Raw genomic sequence first — 20466 nt, 5'->3', positions numbered from 1 at the left:
CAACATAGGAAGATGTTACAGAAACATTGACTATATTCTCCATGCTGTACTACCATCACCGCAACTTATATTATGATTGAGAATTTTTATGCCCTTTTATCCCACAGTCCTTCCGCCCACCTACTCCAAGCCCTCCCCCATGGTAATCACCAGTCACTTCTCAGTGTCTATGAATCTACTGCTTTTTTGTTCATTTTGCTTTGTTTTGTTTTGGGTATAATGTTAAGTGAAATAAGCTAGACGAAGAAAGACAAATAACTTTTCAATTTTTTCAATATACATTGATGTGATGATAAAGTAAATGTGTATTTTTTAATCACTTAAATCTCAGTTGGCAAACTGTCTTTCTTACATGTTGGTATATCAATGTCAACTCTCCCTAAAAGCTTCTACTAGTCTTGGAAGATTCAGGATACTTATACTAATTCTTCCGCCCAAACAATGGTTTGATCAGCCAGTCATTTTTCTGTGATACTCATGAAACTCAAATTCAGTTCACTGTCTTCACCTAACCAACAATTTCCATTGCCTCCAAGCATAAGAAACCACTTGAACATGAAAAAATATCACGTGTCCCTATCTGACAATAACAGTGGATCATTAATTGAAAAGAAACATGATGGCAAGAAGCTCTACATTTAATAAATTATTTGGATAAATTTTACTTTTAATAAGAATCGCAGTAGCTGGTGTATACACTTTAAAATTACCAATATATATAATTGAATGATTTCTTCTTAACTAAAGACAGTGTCTGTTTTATGTGTAGACATAAAGGGCCCTTGCAGTAACTCTTCTGCCCTTCAGAAACCCTGGTTTGAAATCATTTCTGGAGACCATCAATTCCTATCCTGAGCATCATCACACTCTAGTGTTACAATCAATTATGACAATCTAGGGGAGAGGAAACTGACTAGCTTGAAAACCATCTTGTTTATGCTTCAGTCCAACAGTATTCCTATGTAAACACATGTATGTCCAACATCGGAACAGTCCAAGAACACCTGCTCCAGGTACAACTCAGCAAATTCCAGGCTTGTATGCCCCCCATTCTGCCTCCTGTGCCCTGGCAGGATTACAGGTCAGTTGTACCTCTCTCTCCTGAATTCTGCCACAGACTTACCATTCTTCTCATACATGGCTCAAGCCTCAGCCAGTTAATTGGAGTCCATACTACAAGTAAAATGTGTTTTTTCTGTCCCAACTCTAGACTAAATTTGTTTCTCACATGCTGCATAAACAACCAGGTTTTTAAGGTTTTCTTTCTTCCTCTCCTTTACAATCTATTTCTCCTTCTATCTTCTCTATGAAATCTTCTCAAATCAAGAATATTCTTAGGAGACTCACACAATGAATTAAGAGATACCCATTGCACATATTATATATTTCAATTCAATTAAATACTAATTGAACTTCTACTTGACACACACAGAACTGTCATGGAAATAGTAAATACAAGTAAAATATCTCACTACTCCTGGCCTTAAGAAAGGTACAGACAAGAAGGGAAGGCATGCATATCTACAAATAATTACAATATATTACAAGCGGTAACTTAAATAACAAACATGATCATAGAGGACACTAACGGACATTTCCTACAAGGAAGTAGTATGCAAAAGTAACAGAACAGCAAGATTTTATTTGAACTAAATTAGATTCAATGTTGTGGGACTTTAATATTCTAAGAAAGCAACTGCACTGGAATTCTTAGGAAAAAATATCACATGATCAAAATATTTCTCCTAAAAGAAGAGAAGTAGGAAGAGCAGGTGGTGAGCTGAAGCATTTGCTAGAGAAACAAAAGATGACCCGAACTAATGTAAAAGGTGTGGTGGAAGAAAGGTATATTTGGCAGTTAATTACAATCAACACCACTTGGTAAGTGACTAGATAAACAGTGTTACAGAATGAAGGGTAATTAAGGATGAATCTGAAAGCAAAACACCTATCACAGACATATACATACACACACATACACACATGTACACACACGCATGGACACACACATACACACATATACATGCACACACAAATACACACACACACACACACACACCAACTATAGAGAAATCTGTCTGCATTTCAAAACAAAGTAGGAATCCCTTAAACAGAAATACCAACCTTGTTTCTGTAAAATTAGACTACCTCTAGTCACAACAAGAAGTATTTTGAAATTCTCAAATAAAAAATAATCTCACTTTCACTTAAAAAGTAATTAGTAAGAACACTATTTTTTTTTGACTCAAGACCAGCATCACAAAATCCAACAGTGATATATAAGCTCCCCAGAAGACTAGGGGGTGCTGGCTCTGTGAAGACTGGTCCCATTTCTTCTGTATCTGTCATTGCTGTTGTTGTTGTTTTTTTTTTAACACACAGCACATATATTCGATTGAAAATGAAAGAAGTTTTAACTGCTGGAAGAGCCTCAACCCCTTTAACAATATTCATGTACTTGCATATGGCCACTGTGTCATACTCAGATCCCACATCTACCACTGCATTTGTCATGAAAATATAATATCTAGAAAAGGTGAATGTTCAACATTTTAATATAAAAATATTTGCCACAAACATGCATCTTCCAATTAAAATGGAAACAAACAGCCAGAACACAGAGTCTGAAATTTTTTCATGGCCGAATTTGGTGAGGTTTGGGATGCCCATCAAGGAGGCAGTATTGCCCAGGGGTCAAGCAGGTACTGCCGTGCCCAAAAGATCTGGGGTCGATGCCCTTGCTCTGTGTGGCCTTGTCAAACTGCTTTATCTCTGACTCTAGCTTCCACATCTGTAAAATGAAATAATGACCTATCTTTTGCTTTGCAGTACTAAGAGAAACAATTGATGCACCATGTTTAGCACAGTGGATTGAATAACGAAAGCATACAAGAAATGGTAGGAATTATTAAAATTCTCTTCAAAGCGAGCAGTAAGGAATTCAACTCTATATATTCCCTGCATAACTGAAAATAGGAAAGGAGGCTTGAGTGTCAGCTGGACTTAGTGATATACTTCCAAAGAACAGAGTACAAAAAGGGCAAGGACAGGCAACTTTACAACAGAGACCCTGGCAAACGCTCCTCTTCCCAGGTGGGCACAGTCAACATGACCAAAGTCAAACCACAGCGGCCCCTCCGCGCTGCATTGTCATGGCAAGGACGCATCACCTCTGCAGTGATCTTCCTAGTCTTCCATGCAAAAAACATCAGACGAACCTCAACTGAGAGGCATTCTACGAAACAGCTGACTAGCAAACAAGGAAAGATGAGAAACTGCCCCAAACCAGAGGAAGCAAAGGAGACGACAGAGACGCGGAGGGTCCTGGAGGGGTCCAGAAAAGAGCGGGGCCACTGGTGGGGAAACAAGTGAGGTCTGAGTGAGATCTGGAGTTTAGTTAACAGTAATACAGTAAGAACTAATGATTTCTTAATTTTGATAAATGTGTCGTGGTTTGTTAAGGAATGGAAAAGCAGATAAATATATATAGTAATTATCTATACTATCTTTGCAACTTCTCTGTAAATCTAAATTTAATATTATTCTGAAATAAAAACCGTATTAAAAGATGGTAGCAGGGAAGCCCTAGAAAGTAGAAACTCATGCAACTCAATTTACTTCAAGCATGCTTACTTAAATATTAAATAGATACTGTGAATCTCCTCAATTTGAGACTATGCTTTTGAATTCTGAAAACTTCACAAGGCATGTTATTAATCCACACATATGTAATCTAGTAAAATATCTTAATACAATACCAACTAATAGGTTAAAAACACAAGACTCAAATAGAGTTTTACAAGACACCAAACATATTAACAATTTTTACTCTTATAAGTGAAAGATCTTGGATATGTAGCATATAGGCATTTTTTCCTTATGAACTGTCCACTACCAAGTGGTACTTTTATTGCAAATTCAAATATGGAACATGTATATAAAAATAATTTAAAATGCTAAATAATTTAGATTTTTTAAAGGTCCCAACAGAGTTATTTTACATTGCAAAGAAAAGATGAATATATTAGACAAATTAATTAGCCTGAAGTAGCACTTCCTCTTTCTGAATACAGGTTAAAACAAAACCAAAAACCTATGGCTCTAAAATATTTCCATAAGAGATAATTTCTTCAAAATCTGAACAGTAAATATCTATTGGAAGTAAACCATTACCGCATGATTTATAGCCCAGAATGTGGACAATTCCCTTTTGTATATTTCAAACAATTTTCATATTGCCTCACATAATAAGATGTGGTGCAATACATTTGTATGGCTTTACAGTTATCCTCAAAACTTTATGAGTCTCTACAGGCCATTCAGGTTTGTTTCCTATTAAGTTACACTCAGCTCCCACCAGAGCTTATAATGCATTTCTTTTAGGATGCTTACAAAGATACTAACTCTCAAGGTTATGGGCAACATATTATTGCTTCCATGGACAAATGACACCCTGATAACTGAAAAGACTTGCTGTTCTGAGGCTATCTCTAGAAAGAGGTATTATTCTTCAAGGTAAAGCAACACAGAGGTTGAAGTAAAGTGAGGTATTTTGCTTTGTTAATTGGGAGTTAAGTGATAAATTGAATTCCACATGTACTCTAAAAACTTAAATGATAGATTTTTTTTCTGGATTAGAAAAGTCTATAGTAAAATAAGGCATAGAAAAAAAATATGTTTCAGGTGCATTTTCTTTAAAAATCTTGACATTATTAAATAAATCTTAGAGTATACATTCATACTATCTGACAATATATTCATCCTAATACACATACTAATCAAATATCTGCTCAAAATTATCATTTAAAAATATTACTAAGTATGCACCCAACCATCAAATATGTATTGGGTGCCCACTATGTGCCAGACCTTGTACAAGGACACAGCATTGGTTTCATTCAATTATAGCCATGTTCCCTCCATTAAGATAGCCTTCTGGGCTAAATTCTGTAAATGTTGATGATAATTTTTAGTTCTCAAATCTGTGCTTTAATGAAGGGAATAAAAGTTAGCACCAAAACTTCTGACAACTTTGATGTGTTAAATGAAAATCCTAGAAATATTTAATAGAAAGAAATCATTGCATCAGAAAGAAATAGGCATTAAATAATAAGAAGGAAATTTAGAAATTGCCTTTATTACTGAAATGGGGTATTAGCTTAAGGAAAATGAATCAAGTAATGAAAAGTATGTAAGGCACTTCTTGAAGGTTATTAAGGAAAATGGATTTTTGCCTCCTGAATGAAGTGTGACAAGCTCAGTCAAAGCATTCCATCTGAGGCTGCACAGACCCCAGATGTACAAAGGGGAGTTTTCCTATTTGGTAAAACTGATGAAAATAGCCTAGACAACAAATATTGCTTCAACCTATCTTCCATGATGTTCTAAAGTTGAAGAGCAGGTGAACTGTTTATCTACTGGGCTATAATACTATGCAATTCGGTATTCAGCAGAAGAAAAGAAAGAATTCTAGGTGGCACTGATGTAAAGACAGATGTCCTGCTTTTTATAGCATCTGCTTTCTGAAACAAATATGATTATGGATTCTTTACTATTAATTAAAGAACATTTTAGAAATAAATTCCAAAGTACACTTATTCAAAGTAAAATATTCCAATTATCAATAATATTTCCTAATTACCTCACAAATATCTATTAACAAATGTGTTCTGTGGAAGAAAAATACAGAAATCAACAAACGTAACACCCATCTGTACCCTGGAACAGTCAAACAACAGAAATAAAGTCAAAACTTAAGATACTGAAACCTCCTCTCCTGGGACCAGAACATGTGTAAAAGACTAGGCATTCAGTTCAGTCCTAACTGGCTCTTTCTCTCCTTCTTCTTCCTTCCCAGCAATAGAATATCATTATCATTACTACCACTTTCATTATTGCTAAGAGTTTGCTTTACTGGACACTCAAAGCCCTCCTTCACAATCCTCTGGCTGAAACAGTATAGCAGAAAATAAATTATACACCTGGCTGAGTGGAGTCAATTGGTATATATGCATGGGAATTTATTGTTGGCCATAATGAGCCTTTGAGATACTTTTAAATCCTAAAGCCTATGCCTACCAATCACGTATCTATGGAGGTCTCAATGTAAACTGAAATTCCAAGAATGATGCTATTGCTTAAGGCCCAAATCTCCTCTCTAGAGATTTCCTAGTCTCTTGAACAATGTACACTTCTCGAACTAGTATTTTTACAATATTGGTGAAGACAGACATGTATGAAATTAGCAATGATACTAGTTTGAATGTAATAAGTACATTAATAGAACAGATATGTGCAGAATGATAAAAGAGAGAATTTATTCATTTGCTTGGTCTGAATCAGGGTGGTGACATAAAAGAGGGGCATTTAAACTGAGCATTAAGGGTAAGGAAGACGTTAACAGACAGGGAAAGAGAAGATGGGAGAGCAAAACAAAAGAGCTGAACCACATAAACATGAATATGCAGCATGTTTCAGATGCCTAATGTGGAGTTTTTAGAGAGATATCATGAAAAAAATATACTATAAATACACTATAAGTGAAACCAGATCTTAAAATGTCCAAACATGTAACTAAGCATTTAATGCTGAAAATGAGAGATATTTAAGTTCTGTAGAAGAGCAATAACTCACACGACAATGTGCAAGAACACGGAGGGAGAAAAGCACCTCGGACTGAAGAGCCAGGCACAATGACCCACAGCAATGGCAGCAGAAATGAAAACAGGGATGAAAAAGAGAAGCATTTTGAAGACATAATTGCCAGAATTTGACAAATGAGGACTAGAAAGTGGATCCCTACCTATTTAATGTTTAGCCTGGGTGAAAAGTAGCCATCAGTCTACACAAGAAACACAGAGTAACTGTAAAGCTGTCTTGGGGGACAGGTGTGGGCCTAATCGCACGTAACTATATAGAACGGAGAGGTGGGAACATTCCCAACAAAACGAGAGCTCCCTGTCAAGTTCAAGGGGGCAGACAGAGCCAGACTTGAATATTAGGGAGTCATGAGCACAAAGCTGATAGCCAAGCCTTGGGAGTGGGTGAATTATCCAGTGAGAAAATGCTGAGGCAGCCTAGAACGTTGTGTCATAAATTTAATGAGTAAACAAAGAGTCAAAGAAGAAAACTAACACAAAATCAAAGAAACATTGGAAGAATGCCAAGGGTTCAATATCTTGGAAGGCACAAGGAGTGAAAACGTCCCCAAGTGGATGGAAAAACATTCCAGGAGGACTGAAAGCTGGCAGAGGTCATGCTTTTGGCTGACTTTGACAAAGGAATCAAAATGAAGTACGACAGAGAAAATTTAACTGCAAGAGGATGGCATGAAGGGGAAAAGACAGAGGATGTTGTAAGAGAAAAGACAAATAAATGACGGGCTAGGATTGTAGAGGAGGGAAGAGAAAAGATGCAGGGCAGGCCAGTGGAGGACAGGAGTGTGGATGCTTCTCTGAATTAGGAGGGGTTACCTGTGACATATACAACAGCACATCATGTTTGACGGAACTTCCAGAGTGCGTGTGGCTCTCTGGGAAAGTGGTGATGGCAAATACAGCCTCAGGTCACTTACATAACTGTGCCTGTTGATGCACCAGACTGAGCACCATGTAATGGAAAGAGCCTCTCCCCACTTTCTAAAGAGCTAATAAAAGACCCTCTGGGAACCCCAACAAATAAAGCCTCTGATGGGCTATTATCTTCTGTATCTGTTTCATTAAACTCTTCCTACACGAGCACACTGGTTCACTGTTCCAAAACAATGCAACTTAAGACATTTTAATGGCATATCTGAACATTAATGTATCTTGAATTAAAACTACTGTATGACTTTGTAGTTAAAAATCTTAATATCTTAAAATTTCCAAATATCTTCATTGAGAAATGATAAATATTTATTAAGCCGGAGTCATGATTCCTAAAAGGTTGAGAATTTCAGTTACAGAAGATAAGGCTGGGAAAAAGCCTGAAAATACTTTTTTACTGTTTATGAATTCTACTACAAAAAATATTCCAATTAGCACTCTTGTAAGTCCTGGAGAAAGAATAGAATCTATCTGCAGAATGGAGTCCATAATACATAATTACAAGTATATTTTCATGTTTATAAATATAAAGCTTCCAAAACAGATCTTTAAAATTACTAATGGGTGTTTATCTTTCTGGAGTAGCAATGGTTGGACACTATTATAAATTCCACAGGCCACAGTATGGTTTGAATTTTATCTTTGCCACTTGAGTAGAGTCACGTTCTCTACCTAGTTTGGAAGAAATTGTGCCATTTCTGCATTTCTGCATATACATTTTCTACAGCTCAGCTTGCCTTTGCTTTCTTTCTTCCAATAAGGGGCCCCTGCAACTGAGCAGACTTCTCTCACTTGCCTTTGTAACCAAACTTAATCATTTGTTTCTGTACAATAACCTTAAGAAATCTAATCTTTTAAATTAAGAGTACACATTTCTCTTCAAGGAAAAGAAGAACGTATTTGTGGTGAAGAAGCAGAAGACTTTCCAGAGCACCAGGACAGGCTGCTGAACACTGGGCCAGCTTGGACACATGACAGAAGTTTTCTGAGCCTTTGTTTCCTCATCATCTTTGATACCTCGCAGGATTAACAAGCAACAAATGAGAGTGTGTGTAGACTGCCTATAACTGTGCCTGGTACAGAGATGATTTGAATACAAATTATCATCCTTCATTCCTACATGGAATTGCAGCCATGCCTTTTCAAATGTTTTTGTACCTCCTTGGAAGAAGTGTTATTAACTAAACATACAGCTCATGGGATTTGACTTCATTTCACCACACCCTTACCATTATACCTACTCATGTCCCAATCCCCCAATCCCTGCCACCAGCACACACAAATGCACACTCCAGGCCTGGGATCTTAAGTGAAATTCATTAGAGACAAAGTAAAGGAATCTTACTTTCTTAGTTGCTAATAGGAAAGAGGAAAGTTACAGCTGCCTTGGGCATCATTGTGATAATCGACACTGAGTGACTGATGAATTGGAGTAAAACTCCATACCCCTCCCTATCCACTGCTGACATTTAAGACATCAAGCTGACATAGTATTCAATCCCTTCCAAATGGACTACAGCAAGCTATTTCATTCTAAAACACATCCTTAAAAATCAATCAAATTATGAATTAATCCCTAAAGACTGGAAGATTGCCAGTCACAAAACAGTACAGAAGCTTGCAATTAGGATCATAAATAGGAGACTGCTGAAGAGATGCCAGCAACTATGTTATATGATTAGCTATAACCAAGGGAGAAAAACAAGTATAGATTTCCCTAAAGAAAACCCATGAACACAGAGCAAATTATAGGAGAAGGAAATGCAAACTGTGGAGCTTCTAGCAATAGTCTATTAGACTCTAAGGAAGTAAATCAAGCCAGTAATGTAAAGTATGTATTACTAACTACTAAGATAATGTTTTTACATCTATTGCAAGTGCATTTTGAAATAAATGAAAAGTCATGTGTAGCCAGCCCCCAGTGTATCTCCTTCCACTTCTTCACGTCTTTGTTCATTTTGAAACTAGAGTCAGTCAGCGATGGTCAGATCTGGCTCAGAATTCTATAATGAGAATTTTCGAGAATTTATATAAATTCTCAAAGAGTTATCTAGTTTGGATCTCAAATGTAAAGTTATTCTGTTGAAATAATGTATTGAAATGGGTTGTGGCAAGATGCATGACAAGATAAGCTGTTTCTCCAAAGCACAATGAAAACACATGTGATCCCAGAACCTATGAATGCTTCTTGATACCTTAAATATTCACATCGAAGTTCTATGTACTTGATGCATCCATTATGTTCACATGCTTCGACTTCATAAAAGTCCTTGAACAACAGGATTGTGTCTTCGGCTACTCGGTCTACAGGAGGGCTTTTGTTGTGTTTCTGGGAAGAAGAAAGCTAAATTTAGTAAATAAGCATTCATTTTTTATTTAGTTTTTTTTAAAAAGTTGCTTTTAGATTTTTAGATGATTGATGAATCTGAATATTTTCATAAAATAGTTTGTGAATACAGACATAGTCTAAGTTCCCAGCACCATTGGTAGAACTCCAAAACACACCACTTTGATCACAATGGGCCCCCTTCACTCACCAATTCACACCTTAACTTACTTAATGCAAATTTACTATAATTCAAAAAAAGTAATCCTACTCTCTAGTGGATTATATTCTAGTTAGGAAGACAGTTATTAACCAAATAAATACAATAGACACATAGATATAAAATTGCACATTATGATTAAATACTATAAAGGAAAAGGACAGACTATCTTGAGAAAGGCTAATAGAGTTGAGTGGCACATTCAGGATGAAGGGCAGTCAGCTGAAATCTAACAAAGAAGGAGTGGGGGCCAAAATCAGGAAGAGAACATGTAGACAGGAAAAGATCAGAATCTGGAAAGAAAGAAAGGAATGCCAGAGCGACTCAGATGGTCAGGAGAGCACTGCGTCTGAAATCAGAACACACACTGAGGCCCTCTAGTTTTTAATGATTTCCTTCTGACTTTTAAGCCCTCAGGCCTGGAGGAATAGAAAAATTATTGGTTGAATGAAAGATTTAAAATATTTGGGTTAACATAAATGAAGTAGAAACTGGACTTCTCCACAACCCACAATTTATATCTTGACCAATAGGACACAGCTTTTCTAGATTTTCAGAAATAGATACAGAACCCTCAAATTAGTTCATAAACTTGGGAACAGGGGAAAGCTAAGCTGTGCTTCTTAGGGATTTGGGAAAACCCAGTATTTAGACAGACAAAGCCTTATAGCCCAGCATGGTAGGGGAGTAACCAAATTAACTCTGATGCACCTAAAGGACATGAATCTGAAGGGACTTTGAGCGAGGAATGAAAGGAAAAAACAGCAGCACCTGTTTACTCCTCAATGACTGAAATTCAACACTGGGTGTGTCAACAGTTGATAGGTGGATACATAGCCAGGAGAGATCAGAGTTCCACTCTTCCCAACCAGACGTGATCCCTAACCTACTCCACTGTCTTTTACCTCCCACCCACAATACCCTGGGAAAAAGGAACAGAAATCCTGAATTCAGTACCATTTCATTTTTGCCCCTCCAAGGAATGGAGACCCCAATTAGAAATTAAATTAAATAACAACAGAAATATTCTGCTTGTGAATTGAGATTGTCATCCTCTACATAAGGGGCTGTGCTAAATGCTAAAAGTACAGATTAATTTAAGAAATAGTTTATAACCTTAAATTGATGTTCCAGTTAGGAGAAAGAGTACAGGCACAACAGAAGTTAACAGAAATATAAGGAAACTTGTACAATGTGACAAGACCAAGAAACTATAAGATGCTTGCAACTCCCTAATGTACTTCCTTTCAGGAAGAACATATGAGCTTAATGTTCAAGTTTTCAAAACTAATATACTGTAAATGCTTTCAAATCATGTGTCTTTATTCACATTATTGGCCCCTTGAGCCTACTAAACATGTCAAATCGTCAAGTTGTCTCATAGCTGCAATGACTCTCTTACCTGGCAGATGGAGTAAGTACACACTGACAGACCCAGGGCAGGGAACAACAACAGGACAGAAGGCTTGTCTCTCCACCTAAAGTAGCCAGGTCTTCAAGTATTCTTTCAAAACATACTGACTTTGATATGACACACTTAATTCTAAGCAGAAAAATCACAGTGATGCTTATGACTTGACAAAATTTAGACTATCTTTATATTTCATTAAAGTCTAGCATTGAAGAGATACATCAGCAAACACCAACTTAGAAACTATACTTATAGTGAACTAAACAAGTAGATATGGGTAATGAATTACCTGCTGTTTTCTTTTCTGGATTTCAGGATGCAGATATCAGTAAAGAATTGTAATGATATCATTGGTGGAATCTATTGATTTCAAATCATACGCACTGAAGATGCTGATCAGTAAGCATGATCATTTTCCTAGAAAATCAGCTCACTTTGCACTATATATAGTTGGTTCTCAGCTTATCCAAGCTCCAAAATACCTCAACTAATTACACAAGATCATTACAAATGCTACTGTTTAAGAAAAAAGAAAGTATAACAATTTATTTCAAACATGTGATCTCATAAAATGATCACACCAGGATAAAAAGAAAAAAACAGAAAAAGGAGGGTGTAGTTCAGAGTTATATAAAATTTCATACCAGTAAATAGAGATAGACAGATAGATAATAAATACTATACTGTGCAAACAGAGTGTCAATTTGCACATAATGAAAAAGTAAGTTGCAAGAATAAATAAACATGAAAACAGAATAGAAATGTAATTATAGAATCATTCGACCTGGATATTTTTAAAGAAGGTCTGTGTTACCGTTGGTGTGTGTGACAATAATAAAATTAATCCTTTTCAGCTTTGTAATTCTGGGAAAATATCAAGTGCTGGTTTATTCATAGCCAGTACTGTTTGCATGTGTGGTGTGCACATGTGTGCCCATGCATGTGTGCACATGTGTGCACTTACACATACACACATGTTAGGAAGGAAAGGACTCGGCTCGGTGTCGTGGGGAGTCAGATACAGTGAGATGAGAGACCAAAGTCAAGAAAGCAAAGTAAGTTTTACTGCGTCTGCAGAGTCACAAAGTGGGCCTCCCTAAGGTGAGACAGACAGGTGTGGATGCTCAATCTGCAGCTTCTTTTAAGTGGTTTTTGGTAGGGCAGAGGTCCTTGATTGATAGCTGTCAGCTCTCTAGGCTTGTTCTGATTGGTGAAATAGGACAGGGGATATGCTGTGCCTGTGTCTCTGATGTTTCTTATCTGGGGGGACCCTGGACGTTTCCTGAGTCACTCTTGGACCCTATAGCTTCATCTGATTAACTCTCTGAGTTATTTCTGGCTTTCTGGATCTATCTGATCAACTTCGAGTCATCTTTGGGGTGCCTTCTCTCCTTTTCATCCAGGTCATCTCTGTCTTTCTGCCTAACATATATTACATACATAGTATATATGTACATGTATATATACATACATAGATAGCCTATACTATATATATTGGGTGTGAATATGTTTGTGTCATGGCTCTCTGCTTCTATGTGTCTGCCTGTTCTGCCCTCCACATTTCAGAAAGAGTCAATAATAATAACACTCCTGTAGACCCGTCAAGAGCTGCAGGCAAGCCTACAGGTGGGATACTGTGAGTCAAATGCTCACCTCTGGATCAACAACATATAGCATAGCGTTTCCAAGCAGGGGGCTGATGCAAGGCAGTATAATTTAGAAGAAGTTCCTGTGGTGGTGGGCACGGTGACTGTTACAAATCAGTAAAATATGACTTACACTTCACACAACTATAAATGCCTTAAGGATGGGCAATTCATGCTTTCCATTCTCTTCAGTTTCTATATTCTAGGCTTGGCACACATCAAGAACACAATAACCAACCAATTACTAGTTGTGGATTTGAATTAAGTTCAACAGAGTAAGATCCATTTTATGGCATTTCCAAAAGTGTTTAAGGGCAAAAAAATAAATAAACCAGATGATTGGACACTATGAGGATTTGCTGGGCAAGCTAACTAGTAGCATCCCTGTGTCGTGATTAATAACTTAACAATCAATCAGAAATAGCAATTACTTTGCTTGCCCTTTTTCTGATGCCTTACAGCACCCTTATGAAAAATGATGTATAAAACTAAATGCATGCCAACACAACAATTCTCTCAGAAGTCATTTTTTATTCAAAGAAATAAATACATAAAATGATGTTTCTTTTAAATTATTTTCCAAATCATTAGGAAGAATGGAATTTTAGTTTTATTGAACTACTAGGAGAAGAAAGCATTTTAATAAAGGACATGTTGATTCAAGAGATCATTAAAACCATTCTGTTTATGAAAATGTGTTTTTATCTTTACCAGAAAATTCAAATTTCTTTGCAACAATAGAAAATATACTTTTTTACTTCATGGTGTTTAATCCTTCACCATGTGTAACAATTTGCTCTGAGAGAAATTATAGAGTTGCTTAAAGCTACTACTCATAGTTCTTTAATTTCAAATCATTAAAGTAAAAAAATAGTTTCATAAGGAAGCTTAAGAACAAATCAAGTGAGATAATTGGAAAAATATATAAATTTAATCACACAGAGCATCCCAACACAGAGTTTATAAATTTTTCTAATAATGACCGTGAGGATATTGATTCTTTTCTTCTACATATAGCAATTTATGAGTCTACATTAAAACCTGAAACTGACTCAATTTTGAAAACTGAGTTCTAACATTGTGTGCTCAAACTTTTCGCTAAGAACACTACTTATGATGCTTTGCCTTAGAATTCATCTTGAAGAATTCCAGGGATAAAAAAAAGTAGAACCATTTCAAAGCATTTCAAATGCTACATTTGCCTCTGGAGAAAGTTGATCTTTATCATTTATTTATTATGCTAACAGTGAGTGTTCTTCAAGCCATTATTCTTTTTAGCTGACAATGCTTTATAATGAATTGTAGATAAACATGTAGTGTGTTACTATTATGAAGAGAATTACTCTTAACACCCAAGATTCTCTTAAATAAACACTCAATCATTCTCCAGGGTAATCCTAGGGCAGAAAAAAACAGTAACAAGTATGAATCATCCCAGTTACAGAAATATCTTATTTAACTTTATGACTTAATATGAAAGTAAAGATAAACATTTTGGAACATTTGGAATTAGATATATACAATTAACTGATTCCTCTGGTATACATATTTTATGGAAATATAACATTTTCTTAAGGATTACTACTCAGTGAACAATTCTACAAGATCCCTTTCCACTGGCCATCTGTCCAAACTGTGTGTTTTAAGTTCTGAGACATTTAAAAAGAGATCCATGTGGTTAGCTGCCTGTTGCTATGGAAATAAGGGAAGAAATTATGGTTCCAAATGTCATTTTGAGTCATATTAATTTTATTAATTATCTTTTCTGTGTGTATTATTTTTTTAGAATGTGATGAGATGAAATTGTAAAGAATTTTCAGGTCCCTTTGGGTTACATCTATTCCCAAAGGGGTGGCAGTTGTGCTTCATATAAGCAGCACATATTTGCATGGAGACAAGGAATTAGATTGTAACAGTGTTTATGCATCAGATAATGAAGACACTAAATAATATGAAATGAAATACATCATGAAATTCTTAAGAGGGAGAGGAGCTTTACGTTGTTCCCATTCATGTTTTGAATGATTCTCTAACCTTTTATTTTGAACTGATTTTGTTTCTATTTTGTTTCCCTTTGATCCCCAAGTTTCAAAGAAGGCCCATAATGACCAGATAACATTCAGTTTTCTTTATTCAAATCAAAAAGTTCATCTTTATCTGTGGCACTACCATTGCCAGAATAAATAAGAGTATTAGTTTTCTGTTATCCCAGCCACAGGTGAATCAGAATTCTAATGGGCTCCCAGTTAAACTTCTAGAAAAGGTAAATTCAGCATACAGGACACAGATATCCTGAAGCTCCATGGTGATGATATTACAGGTCACACTGGGATGTTCTGTCAGAAGTAAACATAATGCCCTTTCTTCAAGCAACTGTACATTAGATACTGAAAACAAATGAGGCACTATAAAGTGTTTTCTTTACGCTGACCCTAACTATCAAGACTGGGAAAAGAAAGTATCTGCTATTTACTTAAGTTCTGATTCTAACACTGTACTGCTCATAGTAGCTTCCTCCTCCATGTTGAACTCAAGGTAGGTTCATGTTAAAGAGGCACATTATTTTACACTAGAAAACTAGCTATGTTGACATATGGGGTCAGCCATGCACAAGCCCCATGGTGTCTACAGATCCACAACTCTAAACTCCATGACTGCATATCAGAACAATAAAGCAGCTGTGGGACAACTCAGGACTTCTCTGAATATGTACTCATACCCTTAATGCTGAGGATGTTGGCACTAAGGCTGCTTTGTCTTCATCTGGGGAAACTCAAGCAAACTAGTAAATTGTATGATACTAAATAACCATGTGTGCATTTGCAATGACTCTCATTCAGCCATTTGACTTACTTAAGCAATCAATACTTGTCCACAAAGACCTTCCTAATAACTTAAGTTCAAAACAGACTGGGAGAAAAGTCTAGGTCCTCTGCAAGATAAACTCATGCTACAGAAATATGTTTCAGAAATATGAGAACAAACACTGGGACAGGACAGGCAGGACAGTGAAGTGGGCACAGCCTCTCTGTCAGGGTCAGGCCTCCAGCTTCCTCTTTCTCTTCTCCTTTCTTTCTACTTAAATAAATCACCAGTTTTAAATAGCTAGTAAGCTTAATGAGTTTACTATCCAAAATCATATGCATTTGAAAGGAAACAAAGCCCATGAACTGCATACATCATTTTCCCAATAACCCTCTCCCGAGATTGCCTAACTCAGTGAACGAAAATTAAGTCTACCCAGGCCTGCATTCCAGAGACCTGAGGGTCTGTATGAGCCTTCCTCTCCTACCTCAGATAGCAAGCCTTAATGTACTTTTTTCTCATAGATGATTCTCAAATCCACCACTTCTATACACCTACTAATCTATCCTAGTTCTGATCTTCATTACCTTTTGCCTGAAAGAAAACATCCTCCCAGCTTCCACTGCATCTATTTTAATCCATTTTTTATTCAGATGCCAGAGGAGGTGCTTCAAGAGACAAATCAGATCCCAACACTCACCTGCTTGAAATCTTCCATTGCTTTGAAGATAAATTTAAAATCTTTCGACTTCTTCAGAGAAGCCTTCATTAATGCTCATTCAGCATGCTGTTGACTGGATTCTCTTTCCCAAATTGCCCCAGTGGTATTCTCTGGTCTGTGTCAGAATAGATCATTTCTTTCATCATGACTTTTGTGAAGACAGGAGAAAAAATACTTTCCGTCAACTTCAAAGCTTAAGGTGAACTGTTCATCACAATTTGCTGTACGGTTAATTGTCTCTGACCCACGTAAAGCTGGAACCTAAGGTATCAATCTCATGCATCACACTTCTCTAGGGAAAGTCACCTGGGAATGACTCCTCGCACCCCCTCCCACCCAAGGGCTAGAATGAAGGATGTCACTGTTTATTTTACCCTAGGGCTTCACTCTATTGTATGTAAGCCACTGACTCTTGATAATCCTTTGCTGTACTCACACACATCACCTTGACTGCAGACAACAGGAGTTTTGCTGGTTAAAACTTACTTATGTATTCTGGGGGGAGGCAGATTTTAACCCTGGAAAAATCCAACCAAACTAAAATACATTAATAATGACATATGTTAGAAAATGTACCATTGTCTAGAGACTACATCATCATTATGCAATTTTTGAGCCATGCAAAATTTTGAACAGTCATGTGTTAGCCCTCGTTAGCTGTTGATTATTCTGCTTTTGCCATTGCCTCTTTACCATTTCCTACTACTTTTTACTCATATATTTAACATGTATTGAATCCTCACTGTATGACATATGCTATATTCACTACATTTATAATGCAATGGCTTTTATTCTGCCATACTAAGTAAAATGAAACCTCTCGGGGCCTTTTCTCATTGCTCAACCAATAAAATGTTGGAAAATTTTTATTTTTTGATTACTTACGCTGAAAACTATTTGTAACAGTGACAATTTAACAACTTTAAGAAATGATTTTAAAAGTCACTTGCCAAGTAAATATCAAGTAGGACACAAGAATAAACACAGAAAAGCTATTCCACAGTTTACTCAAGAATGGCAGAATGCTGAGGGAGCTGGCCAAGCTACATTTGATGCACTAATCACCAAGATTGTCTATGCACCATAAAACACCACAGATCTCATTAAAACCAAGTGAACAATGCCAATAAGAGCATCTAAGGCCAACTTCAGCTTTCTTCTGTATTGGGTTAATTTAACCTAAAAAAAAAAAAATTCCACAGACCTTTAACTTTCAATTACAATGCCATTTTGTGGAAAACACTGAAGAAATGCAACAGACTCATTCACATTTTGACACAGTTGTTAGGAAACCACTATGGAAATATGGAAGATACGTGAAAACTTAATACAACAATAGGCAATGTTTAGACCCAAGTTTTCCAGTTCTACAAGATAAAAATTACTCCAAGATACAAACCTATGGTCCATACATACCATTAGGATCTAGCCAACTCATTAGCACAAGGAAGGGAGGGAGACATACTGATGTGTCATTGTCAGACTGCAGCACGGAAGGAAACATCTGGAGACAAATTTGTCTAGTGTCTGAATTAATAGTCCATTTTTACAGATGATTTAAAACTTGGCTCTAGCTGTTCCAGGCCAGCTATTGACCTGTATAAGAAAGCTGGGGCCTTTCAGTGGCCTCAAGAAATCTTATTTTCACTAGGTGGTGTATTGGAGGTATTGAAAGACTGTTAGCTATATGCGATCCCTATGAATCATAACAAGGTCATACCCAACAATAATCTAGTTACACTATGTTAATAACAAACTCTTTGAAATACATGATATCAAAAGGGTTGGCTGAGAAGCATCCTCATTTTAGAGATGAGTAAATGGTATTGCAGTGGTTTTATCACTTGAGGTGCAGAGCAGAATGCAGTATCTGGAGCCAGGTGGGCTGAGTTTACGTCTAACACTTCACTTTCTAACTGTAACACCTCCAGTAAATTATTTTATCAATTTCCTAATCTGTACACTGGAAGTGATAATAATGCTCATCTCAGTGGGTTGCTGTGTGGGTTAAATAAGCTAAAACATGCAGAGAGATCAGACAAGTGCCTGGTAAACTATGAGTGCTCAAAAATGTTAGCATTTATTATTACACAAGGTCGTTCACCTCATCAGGGTCCAGTCAGAGCTGAAAGGCAGGTGGGGGCCCATCAGCCTCCCGGCCCCAGCAAGCCATGCACCAAAGCAAACAGTGACTTAAACAGTTTGGTTTTTGTCATGGGGAGTTGGTAAAAAAAAGGATGAAAGGACACACTAGAAAAAGCAGTAGAAGACTTTTGCTCACTGGTTAGTATTTTGAGATCTCAGCTGGATCTTTTGTAGGGGGCAACAAATTCATAAGGTGTTTAGCAGCGAGAGATGAGAAAGGAGAGAAATAAGGACATTCTGTTTAAATATTAGTACCAATATTGTATTTTTAAAAATAACGGAAAAAAAATTTTTAATAACAAAACCTGTCTAAAAATTTTTTAAATATCCAAGTTCTCCACTTCTTGTGTATCTATTAAAGCAGCAGTAACGATTGCTAAGAGAAGTGAAAGATACCTATCTGTAAGAGAACCAAAGAATATCTTTTTGTTGAAAAATGTTTCTTTTATGCTGAATTATTCTATTATTGTCTTAATCACTACTGTTTAGCAGAAATATTCTGAAGACATTTTTCTAACAAAAACTGTTGCCCATGAAAAGCACTATAAGTAAAATAAACTTGTAAGAATAACAACTAACTCTAAACCACATCACATGCAAATTATTATCAACCTGCTTACTTGACTGGCTACTGCCCTTTTGTTCTACTGTTCAAAATTCATCCTTTCTACTTAGAAAACATGTCAGTTAAATTCAGCTGTATGATGCAATAAAAGCCAAAATAACGGTTGCTTAAATAAGACAGAAATTTATTTCTATTTTAAAAAGCCTGTACGTGTGGTGTCCAAGGCCAGTAGAGTAGTTCCTCACAGTTGTGCACAGCCCCAGGCTCCTGCTAGCTCACCTCACACCCATTCCTGGAGAATGACCCCCTCCTTCAGGGCCCGACAGGGCTGTGTGACCCGCAGTCCTAACACCAAGTTCGCAAGAGGGCAGAAGAGGAGAAAAGCCTCCTTCAACACCTCACACACACCTGCTCTCACCTCACTGACAGGAACCTAGTCACTGGGTCACTCCTTTAAACAGGTGGAACTGGAAAACAGTCTTAGCTGAGCCACACTTTCCTCCAGAAATGAGAGTGAATACTGGGAGACAAAAACCGGACTTGGCCTCGGGAAGAAAACTGAGTAACGTGGGAGAGAAGAGCCTGTGGTGGGTGGGTGAAATTTTGATTGCACTGATTGTGACTAGGGAAACCTGGACCCGAGGACAAACGGCTCTGTGTGATCCGTGAGCGGGTGGGAGAAGCGGCGTAGGTGGACTGTGTTCCTACTCTTTCATTTGTACCTTCTTGGTAAGGCACTTACGATCTGACTAAAAAGAACTTTTCAGTATGTAGTTATCAGCCGTGACACCCAGGTGGTTACACATCCAGACCCAGTCTGTGTAATCTAGGATTGTTTTCACCGAGAATCAATCCAACTTGATTCCATCTTCTTAGTTAAAATACATAGTTACTATTGACAAGACAGAAACTGCACTTTACCTTTAACTCCAGAAAGGGTTAAAATTGAAGGTCTGGAGAGATAGCACAGTGCAGTGGTGACAAGTGCAGACTTGGGAGCCCAAAAGCTTTCATTTCAATCATGGTTCCCCTTTTTACTAA

At 36.9% G+C, this 20466-nt stretch overlaps 1 protein-coding gene across 1 annotated transcript in view; it reads right to left on the bottom strand.

Annotated features, from left to right (window-relative positions):
• The window catches only part of MARCHF1 (membrane associated ring-CH-type finger 1), a 937042-nt gene that overhangs the window by 833036 nt on the left and 83540 nt on the right, over positions 1-20466 (bottom strand). The window contains 1 exon segment of the mRNA XM_073232517.1: positions 9782-9915. The gene's annotated coding sequence lies outside the window, so the exon portion shown is untranslated.

This window comes from Manis javanica, chromosome 3 (assembly GCF_040802235.1).
Source record: "Manis javanica isolate MJ-LG chromosome 3, MJ_LKY, whole genome shotgun sequence".
Classification (NCBI taxonomy): domain Eukaryota; kingdom Metazoa; phylum Chordata; class Mammalia; order Pholidota; family Manidae; genus Manis; species Manis javanica.
The sequence above is the reverse complement of the archived record's forward strand: the minus strand, read 5'-3'. Positions and strand labels throughout refer to the sequence as shown.